At 48.0% G+C, this 22,643-nt stretch overlaps 1 long non-coding RNA gene, 3 other non-coding genes and 1 pseudogene across 5 annotated transcripts; 2 read left to right on the top strand and 3 right to left on the bottom strand.

Moving 5' to 3' along the window:
* Positions 1-1,249: 1,249 nt before the first annotated feature.
* On the top strand, positions 1,250-1,321 carry n-TEttc2. Its single transcript has one exon. It is a non-coding gene; the product is annotated as a tRNA-Glu (tRNA).
* Positions 1,322-4,175: 2,854 nt separating this feature from the next.
* Positions 4,176-11,693, bottom strand: Gm26689 (predicted gene, 26689). Of its 2 annotated transcripts, none has more exons than NR_153346.1 (4): positions 11,579-11,693; positions 5,984-6,081; positions 4,850-5,108; positions 4,176-4,548 (listed from the first exon to the last, which is right to left on the bottom strand). It is a non-coding gene; the product is annotated as a predicted gene, 26689 (long non-coding RNA). The 2 variants fall into 2 exon arrangements; NR_153347.1 differs by having other exon boundaries at positions 4,900-5,108.
* Positions 5,745-5,815, bottom strand: n-TGccc1. Its single transcript has one exon. It is a non-coding gene; the product is annotated as a tRNA-Gly (tRNA).
* A 2,847-nt stretch (positions 11,694-14,540) lies between the features above and the next one.
* Rnu1b2 (U1b2 small nuclear RNA) lies at positions 14,541-14,705 on the bottom strand. The gene has a single exon (NR_024200.3). It is a non-coding gene; the product is annotated as a U1b2 small nuclear RNA (small nuclear RNA).
* Positions 14,706-17,049: 2,344 nt separating this feature from the next.
* On the top strand, positions 17,050-22,139 carry Gm52638 (annotated as a pseudogene).
* The last annotated feature ends 504 nt before the right edge of the window (positions 22,140-22,643 follow it).

Here is a 22,643-nt window from a genome sequence, read left to right as displayed (position 1 = left end):
CTGAAGGACTGCAACCACAGTGACACTTTGACTCCGTCAGAAGCCACCGCTACCCAGGGTGCAACTTAGTGTCATGGATGAATCTTCAAGGCATGGTGTAAGCTTTTTCTCCCGGCCTCATCAGCATCATTGCTAACATTTGTAAGATCCCTGAAAGGGGACATGTTTGCTTTCCTAAAACACATATATTTACATCACAATTTATACAGTAGTAAAGTTACAGTTGCGAAGTAGCAATGATAATAATTTTATGGGTGGGGGTCACCACCGCATGAGGAACTGAATGAAGGGGATCTCAGCACTCGGAGGTTGGTTGAGGACTATGTTCAAAATAAGGAGACATAGGGGAAAGAGGGTGAAGTGGAGGCAAAAATGACAGAACCTAGGTGGCTGTATTTGAGGCAGAGGTGGAAAGGGAATGCCTAGGAGTCCCCCACCCACCGCAGGCAGCCCTGTGAACACCAGGATTGACCTCCATCCCCTGCTGAGACTGGGTTGAGCATTGGGGCGCAGAGGCAAGCTAACTTCCCTTAGCATTAGATCCGGGAATCTGCAACTTTCGTCTTCCGAAATCTCTACAGGTTGACAGTGTTTAGTGTCTAAAAACCAGAAAGGTTTTGTTTTTCTTTTTTGCTTGTTTTCGTTTTTTTGTTTGTTTTTCCTGAAAGCCATTTGCTTTCCTCCTTCCCTAAGCACAGCTGCAGAGCACAGCATCTAGTCAGGCAAGTCTCCACTAAGTCTTCCTGCTAAGTCTTCCTCTCGAAAGACCGTTAGGATGCTCGAGATGGTCGGGGAAGAAACGGAACCAGCATGCCAATTGCTCCCTTGAGCCAATTATCATGTAAGGGACCTGGAAAAGGATGCTCGACACACACTGAGACCTGTCCTCACTTAAACCACCACGAACCCGAAAAAGTGTTTCTGCACAAGGCTAGACTGGTCTGGAATCCAGGTGAGTTTCCTTATGGCCTGGCCTCAGAGCCCAGTGCACCACCTGGCCCCGGGAAACATGAGAGGTGGAACAGAGGCTGTAGGACGCTGGGGGGTGGATGTGAGCACACTTGATACCTGCTAGTCTTCAGTTTCTGGTCCTGCCGGCATTTATTGGTAAATACCCTACTACATGACATGCCATTCAAATTCTGTTATTCCCTGGTAGTCTTGTGACTAGGATTCGGCACTTTTACGATTCCGACCCGAGTTCACCTTAAGTGCGATTACAACCCAGGTTCACCTTATGTTCTGTCCGTCCCTGGTGGTCTAGTGGCTAGGATTCGGCGCTTTCACCGCCGCGGCCCGGGTTCGATTCCCGGTCAGGGAAGGCTTTTGACCACAAGAATCCTTCAAGGTTTGTGAGCTGTCCTGGAAAAGTCAGTTTCAAGGTTGACAACTCAAAGTTGAAACTGTCAACTCAAAGTTTCCAAATAAATAGCAATTCCCAGGCGACAAACACGCACGTTGTTGGCCATGTACCTCTAGACATATTTTGTTTTCTTTTTTAAATGTCTTGTTTTTTTCCTCGTTTCAGGATAATTCAGTAAAAATTACCAGACATAAAAATAAGCAAGTACTTTGACCTTGAAATTGCTTTTTAGAATTAATTCTTATTATATGTGTAATATAGCCTTGTTATATTATTATATAAATATCCTATATAGAGAATCCAGTTCATGTGCATGAATTAGGAAAATTTTAAATATATACTACTCCACTCACAACACAAAGAACATGCAATTTTTGAAGGGCTGGTACTGGTGATGGAACCGGTGTTTCAGACAAGTTTTTGTTTTGTTTTGTTTTGTTTTGTTTTGTTTTAAAGAAGTTATGTGTAAAGGTGTCTCGATGGCATGTATGTCGGGAAACCACGAGTGTGTGGCTGATACTCTGGATGGCCAGAATAGGGTAGTGGATCTTCTGGATACTAGAGTTAGAGCTGTTATGTGAGTGTGATCTTCTCAAATAGCAGAAACCATCTCTACAGTTCCCTAGCACCAGTTCTACACTATTACTCTATGTAAGGAACCCTGTTATAGCTGAGTGTGGGGTGGTGGTACCTAACTTTAGTCCCAATCCTCTGGAGGAAAAGGGAGGTGATGTTGAGGCTAGCATTCTAGAACAGTTAGGGCTATGCAGAGAAACCCTGTCTCAAAAAATTAAACAAAATTAAATAAAAAAATTTAAATAAAAACAAGTAAGTAAATAAATAGAAAACCCGTTCCAATATTTATGTGTTGATTAATGTTCACTTTTATCTTGACTGGTGTGTCAAGATATGTGTTAAAAATCACCATGGATACAATCTCTAGGTGTGTCTATGAATGTATTAGCAGAAAGGCTTAACTGAGGAGAGAAGAGCCATCCTAAATGTAGGCAGACCAAGCTGTCAGCAAGGGTCTCAATTGAATACAGAAGAGAAAATTGCTAGTTGTCTCTTCACGCTTGTAATGGCTTCACTGGATGCCATATGGTCCTGCTACTATGCATGTCCCACAGTGACAAACTATACCCTCAAATTATGAACCAAATTAAGCCCTACCTTCTTTAAATTGCTGTTCTCAGATTTTTTTTCAGAGATTGATTTATTTTATGTATATGAGTACACTGTAGCTGTACTGATGGTTGTGAACCACCATGTCGTTGTTGGGAATTGAACTCGACCTCTGCTCGCTCTGGCCCCACTCCCTCCGGTCCAAAGATTTATTATTATATGTAACTACGCTGTAGCTGTCTTTAGACACACCAGAAGAGGGCATCAGATCTCATTACAGATGGTTGTGAGTCACCATGTGGTTGCTGGGATTTGAACTCAGGATCTCTGGAAGAAGGTCAGTGCTCTTAACCGCTGAGCCATCTCAGATATTTGATCACAGAAAGTAAATACAAGGAGCCATTTAATTTGGGGGGCAGCCCATGAAGAACCCCCCCCTCCTAGCCTGCTTCAAAATGCAGAAATTTAGGTATAGAAAACCTCAATGACTTATTTAAGGTCCCACCCCAGTCTCTGAGGTTCCCCTCAAGTCTGAAGCGTCCTGTTAGAATGCTGCGAGTTTCCCCTTCTCCTCAGTTACTGGCAGCTCCCCAGAGGCCCACAGCTTTAAAAACGAAGTCTGTAGAGGTGAGCAGGAGTGGGTTGAGTTTATGTGTCTAGAAAGTGAGACTCTGGAGCTCTGGAACCAATAATTGTGGGGAGGAAAATTTTTTTCCAGAATTTTAATGTTCTGAATAAGATTTTTAAATCTTTAGCTGCAGATGAGACTTTCTCAATGCACTTACAGAAAAGTGCGATATGGATATGGACGAGGGATGGGCAGAAAAGAATAGTTATGGGGTCAGCATGTGTCTTAGAGATGCCTAAGAACCAATCACACCTCGAAAGAGATTTGTGGAGTAGGATTTACAGATGGTTGTGAGTCACCTGGGCACTGGGAGCAGAACTGGAGTCTTCTTCAACCTTTAAAACAATATTTTTTTGTTCACTTTATATCCCAATCTCTGCCTCCGAGAGGGTGGAGCCCCCTCCCTATCCCCCAACCTGGCACATCAAGTCTCTTCAGGACGAGGCACATCCTCTCCCACGCAGGCCAGACAAAGCAGGCCAGTTAGGAGAACATTCCACAGACAGACAACAGATTTAGCGATAGCCCCCACTCCAGTTGTTGGGGGATCCACATAGAGACTTTGCTACATATGTGGGGGTTGTGGGGACGATTCAGTTCAGCCCGTGTACTCTCTTTGGCTGGTGGTTCAGTCTCGGAGAGCCAAGGGTCCAGGTTAGTTGACTGTAGTGGAATCCTATCCACTTTGTGGGCTTCAATCCTCCCCCCATCTCTTCCACAAGACTCCCCCAGCTCCACCCAATGTCTGGCTCTGGGTCTCTGCATCTGTTTCAGTCCGCTGCTGTGTGGAACCTCTCAGAGGACAGTTATGCTAGGCTGACTGCGAATATAACAGAGTATCATTAGTAGTGTCTGAGATTGGTGCATGCCCATGGGATGGGTCTCAAGTTGGGTTGGTTATTGCTTAGCCATTGCCTCCATCTCTGGCAACATTCTTAACAGCCAAGCCATATCTCTCTCCAGTCTCCTGCTGTCTCCTTTCTAGGTGAATTTCGCTGCCCTTCTGGGTCCCTTGAGACATGGAAGAAACAAGGTGCAATGAAGAATTCACCTAAGAGGCAGGAGAATTTCATTTAAACACAGCTGTAGGAACAGCAAACGGTAAAGCAGTTTTGAAACCGGTTAATGTTAATAAGCCTACAGAGGGAAATGAAATGCTAATTGACAGCAGGAGGGCAGGTCCAGAAGCCGGGTGTTTTCTTGAGAACCTGAGCTGTCTGTGGTGTTAGAGTGGGGAGTGATCTATGTACATAAAGGGTGCTTAGGGCTTCGGTGTCCGTGCCCGCTTTGGAATCGCGGGGAATTTCACGGCGTGGGAGAGAGCGCAGGTCTCGCGGGGCGGAGCAGAGGAACAACGTAAAAGCGTGTCCGGTTAGGCTCTCCAGCGTGCATTGTAAAGTGGCGGTGCGTTCAGAGCGCGGGGCTAAAGAGGCTGAAGGTAAAAAAAACAAAAACAAAAACATAAGTACTCGGCGGGAAAACACTGTTATACGGTGGGGGGTGGGGATCTTCTAGGAAGAGACTCATTTATTGCATCTGGGATGTGCTGATTCCTGCAACTTCCACAAAAGCGAGGAAATCGGTTCCCTGACTTTGTATTATTTAGAGCTGCGTTCGCACTTTTTCCTTATAATTTGTTACCAAAAAATACCCAAGAGGGAAATCATTGGTAAGAGTTTGTAAGGGTTTTGTTTATCTCCCCTGCCTCTGTTTGGGACGCTGCGCGGACCCACCGGGAGCAAAGATCGGAAGACAGTTCTTGTGTGGTTGTTGGGAGTCACACCTGGATTCTTCGAAGAGCTCTCATTCTGAGCCGTCTCTTTTGCTCCTTATTAGAGAATTTCTTGATGAAACCTAGTCTTCGCAGAAGCCTCAAATTAAGTAAGCAGTGGTCTTCCCACAAAAGGAATGTTCGCTGGTGAGTCGTTGGAAACCTGACTTCTTACTCAAATGCTGCAGTGCAGCGATACTGAGAAACCTCAGGCAGGATCCCTAGGGGTGAAAACCGTTTTTTGATTGCTTTTTTTTTTTTCTTTTTCTTTTTTTCTTTTTCTTTTTTTTTTTTTTTTTTAAGACAGGGTCTCACTATTTATATAGCTGGGCTAGAGATCGCTATATAAATTAGGCTGACCTCCTCCTTATATAAGTTAGGCTGACCAGGAATTCACAGAGATCCTCCTGCCTGACTGCGGAATGCCCCAACAAACCTGAAAGTCACTCCCTTCTATCTTCCAGCCAGAAGTCACCACATAACTCAGTTACAGTCTAAAGCAGCCAGGCAGAAACTTTCGGCTGTCATTCTTCCCTGAACACCTTCTGCCTGCCCATCATATCTTTTCCTGGCCTAGAATATTGGTGTGAAGCTATCTCTTGCCATGAGAATAAAATCCTCAAGGGAAGGTGTCTGAACGGAAACAAAACCTTGCAAATAACTGAGCAGCTGTAGTAGCAATATTCGATATTCTTAAGTTTGTCCCTGGTTTCCTTGATACATAAGACAGTACTTTCCTGCTTGTGCCACCGCAAATCAAGTAGTTGTTACCAAAAAGAGCCGGAAAAGATGGACTTGGGTCCTGGTCCCAAAAGAGTACACTGAAGGCAGAGAGGGGGGCCAAAACAGAGAGGTACTGCATTGGCCGGGAATCGAACCCGGGTCACCCGCGTGGGAGGCGAGAATTCTACCATTGAACTACCAATGCTCCCGTAGATGAGGTTTGTGACAACACTTTAGGAAAAGGTAAGAGAGCCATGCCTCTACTGAAAAGTAATCCGGTAAATCAGTGAATCTTCACGGTGTTCAGGATTTTCTAGGATTGATAAGGAAATGCCCTCCTACGCTAGGCTGTGAAAGGGCCAAGTCCTCTCACCTGACTCAGTCTGAATCAGATTTGCTGCTGAAGAAGTTTCCGAGCATGGCCTGCAGAATTCCTTCTATGTCTCCTGGCCACGATCGGGGAGTTTCAGCCTATTAAAAGGAAAATGCTAGCTTCAGTTCAAACTCGTTGTTCGAAGAGCCTTCCTTGTGCTTTACCAGTGCCCAAAGCACGCTCAATTCAGAAGTAGTCAAATCCACATAGGTCCTGGAAACAAGTGCACAACAACACCCCATCTGTGTGACACAGATGGCACAACCCTTCTCTGAGGGGCTGCACATCCCATTCCCTCTAGTTTGGACAGGAAGAAGCTAGAGGTGGGAAGAAAAGCCGGCCATTGTTCCCCAGGTTTGTGAGTTGTTTACTTTGCAGGGCAGGTGGTCTCCTAACGCACTACAGCTGCTCTTCTGGGATGTTGCATAGCAACGGCTGGGAAAAGTAGCTAGTAAACTAACTGAGTACCATCTGTGTGGAAAACCCAGCCATCCTTAAAACCACCCAGGAGATGATGGACAAGAGCAAGAGAAGAGGCCTAAATCTGCTCACATGAACAACGCCCCTGCCCCCCTCTCCCTCCCCTCCCCCCTCCCCCGCCGCCACCATCCCCCCTCTAGAAACCTTACTGATGCTTAAACCTGACCACTGGGTGGATAGAGAAGGAAAGAGAAATGAGAACGGTGGTTGTGTATGTGGAGTGGGTGGTGACTAACCTGTTACCTGCACAGTGCGGGCAGATGGAGATCAACGCTCTCTCTGTCCTTTCACTCAGGTGATGGCTCATTTGTCAGCCACACACAGTCATGAAAAATAATTGAAGAAAGTCATCGTGTTTAATTTTATTCTATCAACTAGGATTTACTTAAAATACTGGAACAGTGGAATGAGAACTGTGAGGTCATGCCACACTTGGCTGGCAATGCCCAGGCAAATAGGAAAAGGAGGAGGAGGAAGGGGGAGGAGGAGGAGAAAGGTGAAGAGGAGGAGAGGGGGAAAGAGGAGGAGGAGAAGGAGGGAGAGGAGGAAGAAGAGAAGGAGGAGGAGAGAGAGGAGGAGGAGGAAAAAGAAGAGGAGAGAGGAGGAGGAGGTAGAAGAGAAAGACAAAATTGTGACACATTAAGAACAGATCTGGCCAGGCCGGGGTGGCACACGCCTTTAATCCCAACACTTGGGAGGCAGAGGCGGGCAGATCTCTGAGTTCGAGGCCAGCCTGGTCTAAAAAGTGAGTTCCAGGACAGCAAGGACTATATAGAGAAGCCCTGTCTCGGAAAAAAACAAACAAACAAACAAAAAAGATCTGTAAACAATTCCATTACCTAAGCTCCACAGGAGACAGACTAATACAGCCCTTGGGTTTTTTGGTTTGTTTGTTTTTGCTTTTGTTTTGTTGTTTTCTGTACTTGACTCAGACAGGAAAGCCAATCACAGTTCTTGTGTTTGCCAGGCCTGTGCCAACTGGTGTCCTTTCTCACTCTGTCCTGCCCCAATGGTGCAGTGATATGACAACTGTACCAAGAGCATAGAGGTCAGCGGCTGAGGCTAGAACCTGAACAGAGGCTGCTGGGTCTCCACGCAGGCCGGAAATTACTGTGCGATCACAGGCCACAGAGAGGGCAGTGTCCAGAGAGACGTTTCTCTCTCTCTCTCTCTCTCTGCCCTCCCTCGACAGGGTATCACAGTGTAGTTCTGGCTATCTTTGAACTCATTATGTAGTCTAGGATAGCCTTAAATTCACAGAGGTCTACCTGCCTCTGCCTCCCAAATGCTGGGATTAAAGGCACACCCCACCACACAAGTTCTTTTCTTCTATCTGAATAACAATATGTGATTAATAACTTCAATACTTCAATAACAATTCACATCCATGGATTTGGTCCTAGATATTTTGCTAGCACCAAAATCAAACAAACAACATTACACCCTACTGCACTGGTGGGGACTGGAACCCTGTTCTTCTGCATGGGAGGTGAGACTTCTACCACTGAGCCACCAATATAGTTATGACAGTTATGATGGCACATTGAGAAAACATGAAAGTCCATCCATCTCATTTTACTGAATGACACACAGCAATGTACCTCAGTATCTCCACAGGACACCTTTGTATTTCCCAGTACTGAGGAGGAAATATTCTCCTACCTGCTACTCTGTGAAAAGGCCCAAGTCCTCTTACCCCTCAATCTGGGCCAGGTTTGTATCTCAAGGAGTTTCAGGACATGGTCTACAGAATTCCTTCTACTGCCTGTCATGACCTTGAAGTTTCATTCATTAGAAGAAAAATGCCAATGCCACTTCAAACTCCTGGTTCTGAAAAGTCTCCCGTGAAGTTCACCAGACCAAAGAAAGAATACCATCAAAGTCCTACTTGGAGAACCCATAAGTCTGTCCATTTTACAGGAATGTGGGCGAGGGAAGACAGCTCTCGAAAGCTAGAGTCCTGGAGTTCACTCCCTTTAGAACTGTTTGTGTCCAGTGGAGTCCCCACCCCACCCCACCCCACCCCAGAATGTTTCCACCAGAAGGAGATTGCTACATCACTCAAAGTGCAGTTCAGGGACTGGGGAGATGGCTGAGTGACTAAGAACACTGACTGTTCTACCAGAGGTCCTGAGTTCAAAATCCCAGCAACCACATGGTGGTTTGATGGCATCCATTGCCCTCTTCTGGTGTTCCTGAAGACAGCTACAATGTACTCATATAAAAATAAATAATTTTTTTCAAAATGCAGTCGGGGCACAGTGTACTGGTGCACAGATATTAATGCTGCACTTTTTGGGTTTTTTGTTGTTGTTGTTGTTTTGTTTTTCGAGACATGGTTTCTCTGTATAGTCCTGGCTGTCCTGGAACTCACTTTGTAGACCAGGCTGGCCTCGAACTCAGAGATCTGCCTGCCTCTGCCTCTGCCTCCCAAGTGCTGGGATCAAAGGTGTGCACCTCCACGCCCGGCATAATTTTTTAAAACAGAAACTTTTAGGCACTTCAAAGCCTTCCAATAACTGCAGTTGTTTCCTGCACAACCTATTCACTCCGTTCCAAGGAGGACTTGCTAGAGACCTCTTAGGTTTCTGCTATGCTGCTCGTTAAAGGGGAAGGAAGTCTTGATAGTTCCAGTGATTTCCTCTCTCCTTGCCTCTCCTCCCGTCTTTACAAAGCCTGCTTTCCTTGTAGCAGTCGATAAAAATAATCTTAAGACTGGAGTTTGCTTCCCCACTGTGAGAGGAATGCTGTGATGGTTTATATATGCTCAACCCAGGGCGAGGCGCTATTAGAAGGTGTGGCCCTGTTGGAGTAGGTGTGTCACTGTGGGTGTGGGCTTTAAGACTTTCATCCTAACTTTCTGGAAGCCAGTATTCTGCTAGCAGCTTTCAGACGAAGATGTAGAACTCTCAGCTCCTCCTGCACCAGGCCTGCTTGGATGCTCCCATGTTTCCCCCTTTATGATAATGGACTAAACCTCTGAAGCCAGCTCCAATTAAATGTTTTCCTTATAAGAGTTGCCTTGGTCACGGTGTCTGTTTACATCAGGAAACCCTAAGACAGATGGAAATCGGGAGGTAGCAGTGGGAGAACCTTCAGTTAGAGTTACCTCCAGCACTCCTCTAGAAATACCCAGTGCTCCTCCAGAAGTACCCAGTGCTCCTCTAGAAGTACCCAGTGCTCCTCTAGAAGTACCCAGTGTTCCTCTTCTGCAGGTTAACAGGTGCCCAGGTGACAGAACCAAAGAGTTCCTCCTGATGCCCACATTTAACTCGGTCTCACCCAAAGCCCTGCTGCAGGGCAGGGTTGACCAGAGCTGCAGTGAAACCAAACAGAAACTGTCAAGGAAAGGGAAAGGACCCTAGTTCTACACCTGGACCCACGGAAGACTCGGGAGTCATTGTGTTGTGGGGGACCATGTTGGCTCTCTCCCCTGGTTTTCTGATTTACCAAAAGCAGAATAAGGATGGAGGAGGAGAATCGTGGCCTACTACTTTCTCATTTTATTAAACGTTTTAATTGTACATTCTCTTGTACTACAGAGAGAAACAAAATGATTGTAAGAGCAAGTCTTCCGTGTATAGCACCCTCTTCACCCACAGATACAGGTAACTGCTGGGAAGCTCTAAGTCAGAAAACTGTACAAGAGTCCCAGGTCTCTGTCCACCAGGGAATTACAATGCATAGTAGCACCCTCTGAAAAAGCTTTAAAGGCCTGTACTTGAGTTCCAAACATTTTCTCTTTGGTTGTAACTAAGCAAAAATATGTTGCTAACTTGGTGTAGAGCCAGCTCTCCATTTGATACCTTTTTAGGTATCACTCTTTGTTGTTGTTGTTATTGTTGTTTGTTTGTTTGTTTGAGACTGGTTTTCTCTGTGTAGCCATGGCTGTCCTGGAACTTTGTAGACCAGGCTGACCTTGAACACAGAAATCCATCTGCCTCTGCTTCCCAAGTGCTGGGATTAAAGGCGTGAGCCATCACCACCCAGTTTAGGCAACACTCTTGTTACTTTTAGGAATAAAGTGTGCCTCATGTGTGGTGTTCGGGGAATGATGATGTTTTCCTGTTAGTATGATATAGACTTTTGGATAGCTTGCTTTTTGTTTTAAAATAGACTCCTATGTAGGCCAAGCTGGCCCCATTTCACCTGAGCTCTGCCTGCCTCAGAGTGCTAAGAGTAATGGTGTATACCACCCACCCTTCCCCGGTTATTTCTTAGCACATGGGATACAGAGCAAAATGGCTTCATTTAAAGTTTTGTGGGTTTTGCCAGCTACCTGTTAATGTTGCCAGCCTTTAATACAGTTCCTCGTGCTGTGATGAAAAGTTATCTTCATTATTTCATAACTGTAATCTTGCTTGTTATGAATCATAATGTAAATATGTGTTTTCTGATGGTCTTTAGGCAACCACTCTGAAAATCCTTCGACGACCCTCCAAAAGGATTCGCGACCCACGGTTTGAGTGTTCTAAAGGCTAATACAGGGTGTTACAGATTCTTTACCACCTGTCTGATACAGGTGAATACTTAGGGGTTTTGGATAATTCAATGGTTTTTTTCTCTGGGTCTTCAGCATTCCAGCTCTCCTGCAAACAAAAAAGTTCAACAAGCCAACCCTTCTAAAGAGAAGGGCGTGGCATCTCCTCTGGATCTGGGAGTCTGAGTTTTTTCTATGCAAATGAGTTACAGGAAAAGGTGACAAAGAGTGACATCTCCTCCCAGGTAGCAGGTGACAGGTGCGCTGGTTGGCTGGAAACCAGTAGAAGGGTAGAGAACAGCGACATCATCCTTGATGTCACTGGCGTTTCTGAGACATATGCAGATGAGGGGAGTGAAGGGGTTGCCCAGTCCTCAATTCATTGGGAAACTCAAGGGATTTTGCAAAAGCACGTGACGTGGGACGGAGCGGCGGTAGGGGGAGAGGGGGGGTGGGGGTTCTGGGGATGGTTCATTTTTGTGGCCTAACTCCCAACATCCCAGAAACTGAATCCTGACACCGAGAACAGTAGCCGTCAATTTGGCAAATTTGCATATTAATCCCTCCCAACATGGGGTTCCAGTTTCTCAGTCCTAAGAGTCGCCTGCCTTCTACTGGTCACCACCGCCACTCACCTGCCCACTCAGGTAGCGTCCCCAACGTCCCCAACTACCCCGGGACCCGCGGGCCGGCAAGCAGGTGAGTCGAGCCGCTGTACCCGCCACATTCCCTGAGGCTTCTTCACCTTTCCAGTGCACGCGGAGCACGTGGGGACAACTCTTGCGTGCGTTCCGAGAGAGAGAAAGATTCCACCACATGGCTTCCAAAGAAAAAATGACCGGGAGGGCTGTTAGTCCCACGAGGATTCCAGAATGTGAAAAGCAGGCCTGTTTTTGTTGTTGTTGTTGTTGTTGTTGTTTTGTTTTGTTTTAGGAGTGCTTCCTGCATTCCTGAGCCGTTAGAATCTGTCAAAGGTCCTCCCTTGAGAACTCCATGTGCACTATAACCAAACCGAATTCCCCGCCTCTCAGGGAAAAGTGACCTCATCCTTGGGTCTCCTCAAGTGGCTGTGTGAACTACAAAAGCCTCGTCTGTTTATCCTGACCAGTAATCCACAGACTCTGGCAAGAGGATCACAAACGCCAAATCCAGCCTGGACTACAATCACCTTGTGCAATTTAGTAACAAACCACCACAAATCAAAGGTTACAAAGTAGGATTGCAGACAGCTCAGTGGAAGACTGCTCACAGCCTAATGGAGGACGGCATAGTAAAACCTAGGAACCAGACCCGGACCACTCCATGGGAGAAAGCACAGTTTATTCGTCAGTTTTTAAATTACATGGCAATCTCTCGGGCGCAGAGAGAACAGGAAAGGTGGAGAAAGCCTTGCTAGTTTAAAGGGGAACAGACAGCTGCAGCAGAGAAGTGTGCAAGCCAAAACAGCCTGGGGACTAGTGTGGAACTTGGATGTTACAGGTGTGCGTTAATGGGGCCCTATGAGCCTGGGAAGTAGTGTGGGGACTATGGTGAGTGTCGTGGGTCTATAGTACGGAACTAAATGCCCGGTTGTTGGAGGTAGTTGGCTGTAAATGCAGATAATGGATTTACTGGCTTTCTGACAAAAACCGATAACATGGATTCTATCCCAAGTACTGAGAGAAATAGTAGAAAGAGGGCAGAATTTGCTATCTCAGGGTAATACAGTGCTTAGCAGGGGACTGGGGAAAATCAAGAGGGATGTGAGAACACTGGGGACAGAGATAGCCACATCTACTGACATGAAATTTCAACCTTGGGATTTGAAACCAGGGTAGCATGGCTCCTGAAACATGCCCCAAATCATTTTTGTCACTATACCACTATGAAGAAAGTCAACTGTGTATTTTTTTAAAACCAGAAGAGAGATCATGTGATAGGCAGAAGACTGACACAATGTCCCCATGATCTGCTGCCTGCAAACAGTCATCTTAACACAGAACAAAACTCCTCTTATTCCTTTTGTGGTGCTGTGTGCCTTCAGTCCAGTCTTGGAGAGGAAGAGGCAAGTGAGTGGACCACCGTGAGTTCTAGGACAGCTTAATTTACCTAGATAGAATTCTAGGCCAGGCTCAGCTACTTAGTGAGCTCCCATCTCAAAAAACAAAAAACAAAAAAAAAAAACAAAAAAAAACCAAAAACCCTACAGAAATAAAAGTAAACATTTTTATTACATTTTCGTTTATTTATCTTCATTGTGTGTGTCTGCAAGTATCCCAGATATCCCAGCTATCCAACTCTGCCACCATTGCTTTCTACTCTGGGATGTTTTGGGTTTTTATCCTTTTATACTTTACTCTACTTGGGCCACATCCCTTCCAAAGCCTGTTCTTAAGTAGCAGGTCGTCAACATTTTGAATTACAAAATTGGGAAAAAGAACAAGAGACGGTCCAGTGGCTAAGAGGCACATATGCCAGCTCACAAAGTGCCTGTTTAACACCAGCGCTGGGAGAATCTGACCTCCGGCCTCTAAGAACATCCACACAGACACAAGAGAATTAAAATAAATCTGAGAAAATTTTAGAAACGATCCCTTTAGCCTTCCAGCACTTGAAAGTACCTTTCTAATCCGGGCAGTGGTGGTGCACACCCTTAATCCCAGCATTTGGGAGACACAGGCAGGTAGATCTCGGAGTTCGAGGCCAGCCTGGTCTACAGAGTGAGTTCCAGGACAGCCAGGGCTACACAGAGGTTACAATGTATATAAAAGCTAATGGTCATCTTTGGACAAAGTGTACGCATTTATCGAGTGCATTGAAACCAATCAGGAAAGGCATACACGTCGCAAGGTTTTTCCTCTGTAGCACCTCACGTTGAGAAACGACCTTTATTAACAGACAGCCCGAGGAAAGTAGTTTTCCAAAGAACGCACAAAGCGGGTTCGGTTGGATTGTGGAGAAGGAAGCTGAGGCCAGTTACCCTGCAGATTGAGCCTTATTTGGAGGGAGAATCTGAAGCCTGAGGGGGCCTTGAGCCGGTAGAACAATTCAGGATTGTGGGAGAGCCAGCCTCAAGCGGAGGAGCTGGAGAGGCAGTTGTCATGGACAGGACATGGACGGGAACACGGCGTCTAAGAAACCCTGAGGCCAAAGGGAACGAGCTTCCTTTGATCGTGTTTGTTTGTTTGTTTGTTTTTTCCATGAACGAAATTTCTGCCCCAGACCCCAAGATCTGTGTGTGCTCTGATTTGGGGGGGGGGGGGGGGGAAAGAGGGCCTGTCCTTTCATTTGTCCCAGGGGACAAACTGTAGGTGCAGGTTGCAGGAGCTGGCCTGATTTGAGAGGGTGTGTCTGTGTAGTAGTCTAGTCTATTCTGGCAATCGATAGAAGGGCCTGGGACTAGTTTAACATTGTTAGATCGGAAGGTAATATTTTCATTTGGACCGCAAAGGACAATAGCTAAATTTGGAAGTGTAGCTACATTCTTACTCACAGAGCAAAGGTAAGCTTATCTGAGGTAAAAGGAGACCATTTACCTCCGAGGCCACGCCTCGCAAACAACACGTAAAGAGACGTGAGAAGGGCGGAATGCAATCTAACTTTTAGCACCACAAAAATCAGGGGAGAGCGCGAACGCAGTCCCCCACTACCACAAATTATGCAGTCGAGTTTCCCGCATTTGGGGAAATCGCAGGGGTCAGCACACCCCAAAGTGCAATGGGTGAGCCTCGCCCTGGGAAAACCACCTTCATGATCATGGTATCTCCCCTGCCAGGTAAGTATGCTTTCCCACTGCCCGGCCCCGGCTCACACCCGTCGCCTCTACACTCTTAACACACGGTCACTTAGCCCTGGCCGATCTCGGGTCTCCCTCGTCGCACACGACATTCTTGCGCTCTGCTGACACCCGCGTATCCGCGCTCCCTCCCTCGCCGCGGGAGAAACCCCTCACATTTCTGCACGGAGCGCGGACCCGGCAGACCCTGCGCGCTTATCTGCATACACCACGCCCATACCCGTGACATCAGGGATGACGCCTGGTCATCTACCTTTCTACCCCTTCATGGCCGCCTTCATATTCTTTCTTTATATTCTACTATTGTAATTTCCAAACATTTTCACCTGATCCTTATTTTCCCCTTTGGGAGGAGGGGGGGTAACCGTGTAGCTCGCTCCAGCTGGCCTGGATCTGATGCAGGAGAAACTTGAAGTAGAATAGATTAGTGCTCTGAAGATTTACTTATAGGACGGGAGAGTTGGTTCAGTAGTTAAGAGCAAGGACTCCATTGCAAAAGACTCGATTCCCAGCATCCACATGGAGGGTTACCACTTTCTTTAGCACTAGCATGTGTGGTGCAGACACACATGAAGGAAAACACTCATGCACACAGAGTAATAATAATAATTTTTTAAAAAGATGTGAGAGAGAGAGACAGAGAGTTAGTTGCGGGATTGGAGAGATGGCTCAGCACCGACTGATCTTCCAGAGGTCCTGAACCCACGTGGTGGCTCACAACCATATAATATAATGGTGTGCCTGTGAAAAAATATAAAAGCAAAATTCTACGCCTTTAGGCCCAGGCTCGGGAATGTGACCTCTGTGACTCAATGTGAAGAAAAATAAAATATTGTAATTTGTGTGTTTAAGAGCCCACTGCCCCGGCCTGAGACTGAGAACAAAGCAGAACAGCCCCCAGGCATGCCAGGGCAGGGCTGTTGTTAAGGCATTCCTAAGAACATCTTGACTGTAAAGGTAAAAAGGTATGCAAGGACCAGCAGGGCTATATTATCTGAGTCAACACCATCTGGCTGCAACCTCCCCTCTGTCTATTGCCCCTTGACGCCAGATAAAGTCTTACATCAACTGGTTGCTATGTGAACAAAGATAAGCCCCCAGCCCACAGGAACAAAGTCCTGATGCCCTGTGTTCTCTCTGTTAATGTTTGAATAAGCCAATAGTGTGTCGCTGAAGAATAAAAAATTACTGAACTCTTCCTCACCCCAGAGCCCGACCCCTCCCATCTAGAGAGTGTTCCCAGAACACTCCTGAACTCTTCACCCCAGAATGCATTCCTGAACTCCTCACCCTAGAGTTCGAACCCTCCCAACTAAAGACTGTTCCAAGAACATTTTTGAGATAAGGGCCTCCTGGAACAACCTCAGAATGAACCAGGTACATTGCCAAATAATAGGACATGACCCCTTAGTTACATAGAAACCCTTGGCAGAACCCCTTGGTTATGCAAACTTGTACTTTCCCTGCCCCGCTCTCCCCCCTTGAGTTTTTCCTATATACGCCTGTGAAAAATTTTGGCTGGTCGTCGATTCTCCTCTACACCACTAGGTGTATGAGTTTCGACCCCAGAGCTCTGGTCTATGTGCTTTCATGCTGTTGCTTTATTAAATCTTGCCTTCAACATTTTGAGTTTGGTCTTGGTGTCTTCTTGGGTCCGCGGCTGTCCCGAGGCTTGAGTGAGGGTCTCCCTGAGGGGGTCTTTTATTTGGGGGCTCGGTCTGGGATCAGCGCGACCACCCAGAGACCCTAGACCCACTTTAAGGTAAGATTCTTTGACCTGTCTTGGTCTGGTGTCTGTGTTCTGTTTCTAAGTTTGGTGCGATCACAGTTTCGGTTTTGCAGACGCTCAGTGAGACCGCGCTCCGAGAGGGATCGCGGGGTGGATAAGGATAGACGTGTCCAGGTGTCCACCGTCCGTTCGCCCTGGGAGACGTCCCAGGAGGAACAGGGGAGGACCAGGGACGCCTGGTGGACCCCTTTGGAGGCCAAGAGACCATCTGGGGTTGCGAGATCGTGGGTTCGAGTCCCACCTCGTGCCTTGTTGCGAGATCGTGGGTTCGAGTCCCACCTCGTGTTTTGTTGCGAGATCGTGGGTTCGAGTCCCGCCTCGCGCCTTGTTGCGAGACCGTGGGTTCGAGTCCCACCTCGTGTTTTGTTACGGGATCGTGGGTTCGAGTCCCACCTCGTGCAGAGGGTCTCAATCGGCCAGCCTTGGAAAAGCCATCTGATTCTTTGAGTTGCTTGTGGTCAACGCGAAGTCGCCGCTGCTTTTGGTTTCTTTTTTGTCTTAGTCTCGTGTTCGCTCTTGTTGTGTCTACTATTATTCTGGAAATGGGACAATCTGTGTCCACTCCCCTTTCTTTAACTCTGGAGCATTGGAAGGAGGTGCAGGTCAGAGCCCACAACCAGTCGGTGGAGGTCAGAAAGGGTCCGTGGCAGACCTTTTGCGCCTCCGAGTGGCCGACGTTTGGAGTGGGCTGGCCACCAGAAGGTGCTTTTGACTTGTCACTAATCGCCGCCGTCAGGCGAATTGTTTTTCAGGAGGAAGGGGGTCACCCTATTCAGATCCCCTACATTGTGACCTGGCAGAATCTCGTCCAATTCCCACCTCCGTGGGTCAAGCCTTGGACCCCAAATTCTTCTAAACTGACGGTCGTGGTTGCCCAGTCTGATGCAGCCAGAAAGTCCGGCCCGTCAGCACCCCCCAAGATCTATCCAGAGATTGACGACCTCCTCTGGATGGACTCCCAACCTCCCCCTTACCCCCTGCCCCAGCAGCCACCTGCAGCCGCCCCACCACCGGAACCAATAGCGAGAGGGGCTCAGGGACCGGCGGGGGGGACTCGGAGCCGCCGAGGCCGAAGCCCCGGGGAGGAAGGGGGGCCGGATTCAACAGTTGCCTTGCCACTTAGAGCACATGTGGGGGGGCCAGCGCCAGGACCTAATGATCTCATTCCTTTACAATACTGGCCCTTTTCCTCTTCTGATTTATATAATTGGAAAACTAACCACCCTCCCTTCTCAGAGAACCACTCTGGGCTTACTGGGCTCCTTGAGTCACTTATGTTCTCCCATCAACCCACTTGGGATGATTGTCAGCAGCTTTTGCAGGTTCTTTTTACCATAGAAGAAAGAGAAAGAATCCTGATGGAGGCGAGAAAAATGTTCTGGGAGAGGACGGCACACCCACTGCCCTCCCTAACCTCGTGGACGAGGCTTTCCCCTTGAACCGCCCCAACTGGGACTACAACACCGCGGAAGGTAGGGGACGCCTCCTTGTCTATCGCCGGACTCTAGTGGCAGGTCTCAGAGGAGCCGCTAGACGGCCCACCAATTTGGCTAAGGTAAGAGAGGTCTTGCAGGGGCAGATTGAACCACCCTCAGTCTTCCTTGAGCGTCTCATGGAGGCATATAGGAGGTACACCCCTTTTGACCCCTCGTCAGAGGGGCAGAGAGCCGCCGTAGCCATGGCCTTCATTGGTCAGTCCGCTCCCGACATTAAGAAAAAGCTGCAAAGGCTGGAGGGGCTCCAAGATCATACGCTCCAAGATTTAGTAAAAGAAGCAGAGAAAGTCTATCATAAGAGGGAAACAGAAGAAGAGAGGCAGGAGAGAGAGAAGAAAGAAATGGAGGAGAGGGAAAATAGACGGGATCGCCGTCAGGAGAGAAATTTGAGTAAAATTTTGGCCGCAGTTGTAAATGATAGACAGTCAGGAAAAGGTAAAACAGGGCTCCTGGGCAACAGGGCAGTGAAACCGCCAGGTGGCAGAAAGATACCACTGGAAAAAGACCAATGCGCTTATTGCAAAGAGAAAGGACACTGGGCTAGAGATTGCCCTAAAAACCGGGAGCGATCCAAGGTCCTGACCCTAGAAGATGATTAGGGAAGTCGGGGCTCAGATCCCCTCCCTGAGCCTAGGGTAACTTTGTCCGTGGAGGGGACCCCCGTCAACTTCCTGATAGACACCGGAGCAGAGCATTCAGTACTCACTAGCCCCCTAGGCAAGCTAGGCTCTAAAAAGACCATGGTGATTGGAGCCACTGGTAGTAAATTTTACCCCTGGACGACCGAACGAGCCCTACAGATAAACAAGAACATAGTGACCCATTCCTTCCTGGTGATACCTGAGTGTCCTGCTCCCCTCTTGGGGCGTGATCTGCTAACCAAACTAAAGGCTCAAGTCCAATTTACTTCAGAAGGCCCACAAGTAAGCTGGGGAAAAGCCCCCGTTGCCTGCCTTGTCCTCAACACAGAGGAAGAATATCGGTTGCATGAAGAGCAACCCAAAAATGCAGTCTCTTCAGGCTGGCTAACTGCGTTCCCCAATGTCTGGGCAGAACAAGCAGGAATGGGGTTGGCTAAACAAGTGCCTCCGGTTGTGGTAGAACTTAAAGCTGATGCCACCCCCATCTCGGTAAGACAATACCCCATGAGCAAGGAAGCTAGGGAGGGCATCCGGCCTCATATCCAGAGGTTGCTAGACCAAGGAGTTTTAGTGGCCTGTCAGTCCCCCTGGAATACACCACTTCTGCCGGTTCGAAAACCAGGGACTAATGACTATCGCCCGGTGCAAGACCTCCGGGAAGTTAACAAAAGGGTCCTGGACATTCACCCCACAGTCCCGAACCCGTACAATTTATTAAGCTCTCTCCCACCTGAGAGAACATGGTATACAGTCCTAGACTTAAAAGATGCCTTCTTCTGCCTGCGCTTGCACCCTAAGAGTCAGCTCCTGTTTGCATTTGAATGGAGGGACCCAGAGGGCGGACAGACTGGTCAACTAACCTGGACTAGGCTACCACAGGGGTTCAAAAATTCCCCCACCCCGTTTGACGAGGCCCTCCATCGGGATCTCGCACCTTTTCGCGCTCGAAACCCTCAGCTTACCCTACTACAGTATGTGGATGATCTCTTGGTCGCAGCGGCCTCGAAGGAGCTGTGTCACCAGGGAACTGAGAGGCTCCTCGCAGAACTGAGTGACTTGGGGTATCGAGTTTCGGCTAAAAAGGCACAAATTTGTCAAACTGAGGTAACCTACTTGGGGTATACCCTCCGAGGGGGTAAAAGATGGCTCACAGAAGCCCGGAAGAAGACTGTTATGATGATCCCCTCGCCAACCACCCCACGGCAGGTACGTGAGTTTCTGGGGACTGCTGGCTTTTGTAGACTCTGGATTCCAGGCTTTGCAACCCTAGCGGCACCTCTATATCCTTTGACTAAGGAAGGGGTTCCTTTTGAGTGGAAAGAAGAGCACCAAAGAGCTTTTGAGGCTATCAAGTCGTCTCTAATGACTGCCCCCGCGATAGCATTACCAGACTTGACTAAGCCTTTCGTCCTATATGTGGACGAGAGAGCGGGTGTAGCCAGGGGAGTGTTGACACAAGCACTGGGACCCTGGAAGAGACCTGTAGCCTATTTGTCAAAAAAATTAGATCCCGTTGCTAGTGGATGGCCCACATGTCTGAAAGCTATTGCGGCAGTAGCCCTGCTGATCAAAGATGCTGACAAATTGACAATGGGACAACAGGTGACTGTTGTAGCCCCTCATGCCTTGGAAAGTATCGTGCGGCAGCCACCTGACAGATGGATGACAAATGCCCGAATGACACACTATCAGAGCCTGCTGCTAAATGAGCGTGTAACCTTTGCGCCCCCTGCCATCCTCAACCCAGCTACCCTTCTCCCTCTAACAAATGATTCCGTCCCAGTACATCAATGTATGGACATCCTCGCTGAAGAAACTGGGACCAGAAGGGACCTGACTGACCAACCCTGGCCTGGAGCTCCCAGTTGGTATACGGACGGCAGCAGTTTCCTGATAGAGGGGAAGCGAAAGGCTGGAGCTGCGGTGGTGGACGGGAAAAAGGTAATTTGGGCAAGCGCTTTGCCTGAAGGAACATCGGCACAAAAGGCTGAACTTATAGCGCTTATACAAGCCCTCCGAGAGGCTAAAGGTAAGATCGTTAACATCTATACTGACAGCCGCTATGCTTTTGCTACCGCACACATCCATGGGGCCATCTACAGGCAGCGAGGGCTATTGACTTCGGCTGGTAAAGACATTAAAAACAAAGAAGAAATTCTGGCCCTGTTGGAAGCCATACATGCACCTAAGAAGGTAGCCATCATCCACTGCCCCGGCCACCAAAGAGGAGAAGACTTGGTGGCCAAGGGCAACCGAATGGCAGACTCAGTGGCAAAACAAGTTGCTCAAGGGGCCATGATCTTAACTGAAAAAGGTGATCCGCCCAAAAGCCCTGAGGATGAGAGGTATAACATAAAAGAGCTATTGTGGACCAGTGATCCCCTCCCATACTTTTTTGAAGGAAAAATAGAATTAACTCCCGAAGAAGGAATAAAATTTGTGAAAGGACTACACCAATTCACCCACCTGGGAGTTGAAAAAATGATGAGACTAATTAAAAATTCCTGATACCAAGTCCCCAACCTGAAGTCAGTGGCTCAAAAGATTATAGACTCCTGCAAACCATGTGCATTCACTAATGCGACTAGAGCCTACAAAGAACCTGGAAAAAGACAACGGGGAGACCGTCCTGGAGTGTATTGGGAGGTAGATTTTACTGAAGTTAAACCTGGAATGTATGGTAACAAGTATCTGTTAGTATTTGTAGACACTTTTTCAGGATGGGTTGAGGTGTTTCCCACTAAAACTGAGACTGCCCAGATTGTGGCCAAGAAGATCCTTGAAGAAATCCTGCCAAGATTTGGAATCCCTAAGGTAATCGGGTCCGACAATGGACCAGCCTTTGTTGCCCAGGTAAGTCAGGGCTTGGCCACTCAGTTGGGCATCGATTGGAAATTACACTGTGCTTACCGCCCTCAAAGCTCAGGACAGGTAGAGAGGATGAATAGGACCTTAAAAGAGACCTTGACTAAATTAGCCATTGAGACCGGCGGGAAAGACTGGGTGGCTCTCCTCCCTCTTGCGCTCTTCCGAGCCCGAAACACCCCTGGACGTTTCGGGCTCACTCCTTTTGAAGTTCTGTATGGAGGACCTCCCCCCTTAATGGAAGCTGGTGGAACATTGGTTTCCGACTCTGACCCTGTCTTACCCTCCTCTTTGCTTATTCATTTAAAGGCCCTAGAAGTGATTAGGACCCAGATTTGGGACCAACTGAAGGCAGCCTATACCCCAGGGACCACCACAGTACCCCACGGGTTCCGAGTTGGAGACAAAGTCTTGGTCAGACGGCATCGAACCGGCAGCCTCGAACCACGGTGGAAGGGACCCTATTTGGTGTTACTGACAACCCCTACTGCGGTAAAAGTTGACGGGATTGCCTCCTGGATCCACGCCTCCCACGTCAAGAGGGCTGCCAGTCAAGATGAAGAAAACCACGAAGACAATTGGACAGTGGCAGCCACTGACAATCCTCTTAAGCTTCGTTTGCGCCGCAGGCGCCACCCTGAGCCTAGGGAACCATAACCCTCATGCTCCAATTCAACAGTCTTGGGAAGTGCTTAATGAGGAGGGAAACATTGTGTGGGCAACCACTGCAGTCCATCCCCTCTGGACTTGGTGGCCTGATCTCACACCTGACATCTGTAAGTTAGTGGCAGGATCCCCCAAATGGGACCTCCCTGATCATACCGATCTTAGTAACCCACCCCCTGAAGAGCGGTGTGTCCCAAACGGGATAGGGAGCACATATGGGTGTTCGGGGCAGTTTTACCGAGCTAATCTTAGAGCTGCACAATTTTATGTTTGCCCTGGTCAGGGTCAGAGCAAAAGGCTTCAACGAGAATGTGGAGGGGCATCAGATTACTTTTGTGGTAAATGGACATGTGAAACGACAGGGGAAGCTTACTGGAAGCCCTCCTCTGACTGGGACCTAATCACGGTAAAACGAGGAAGTGGCTATGATAAGTCAAACCAAGGAGAAAGAAACCCCTATAAATATCC

Source organism: Mus musculus, chromosome 3 (genome assembly GCF_000001635.26).
Source record: "Mus musculus strain C57BL/6J chromosome 3, GRCm38.p6 C57BL/6J".
Lineage (NCBI taxonomy): Eukaryota > Metazoa > Chordata > Mammalia > Rodentia > Muridae > Mus > Mus musculus.
This window is presented reverse-complemented; position numbering and strand designations above follow the sequence as displayed.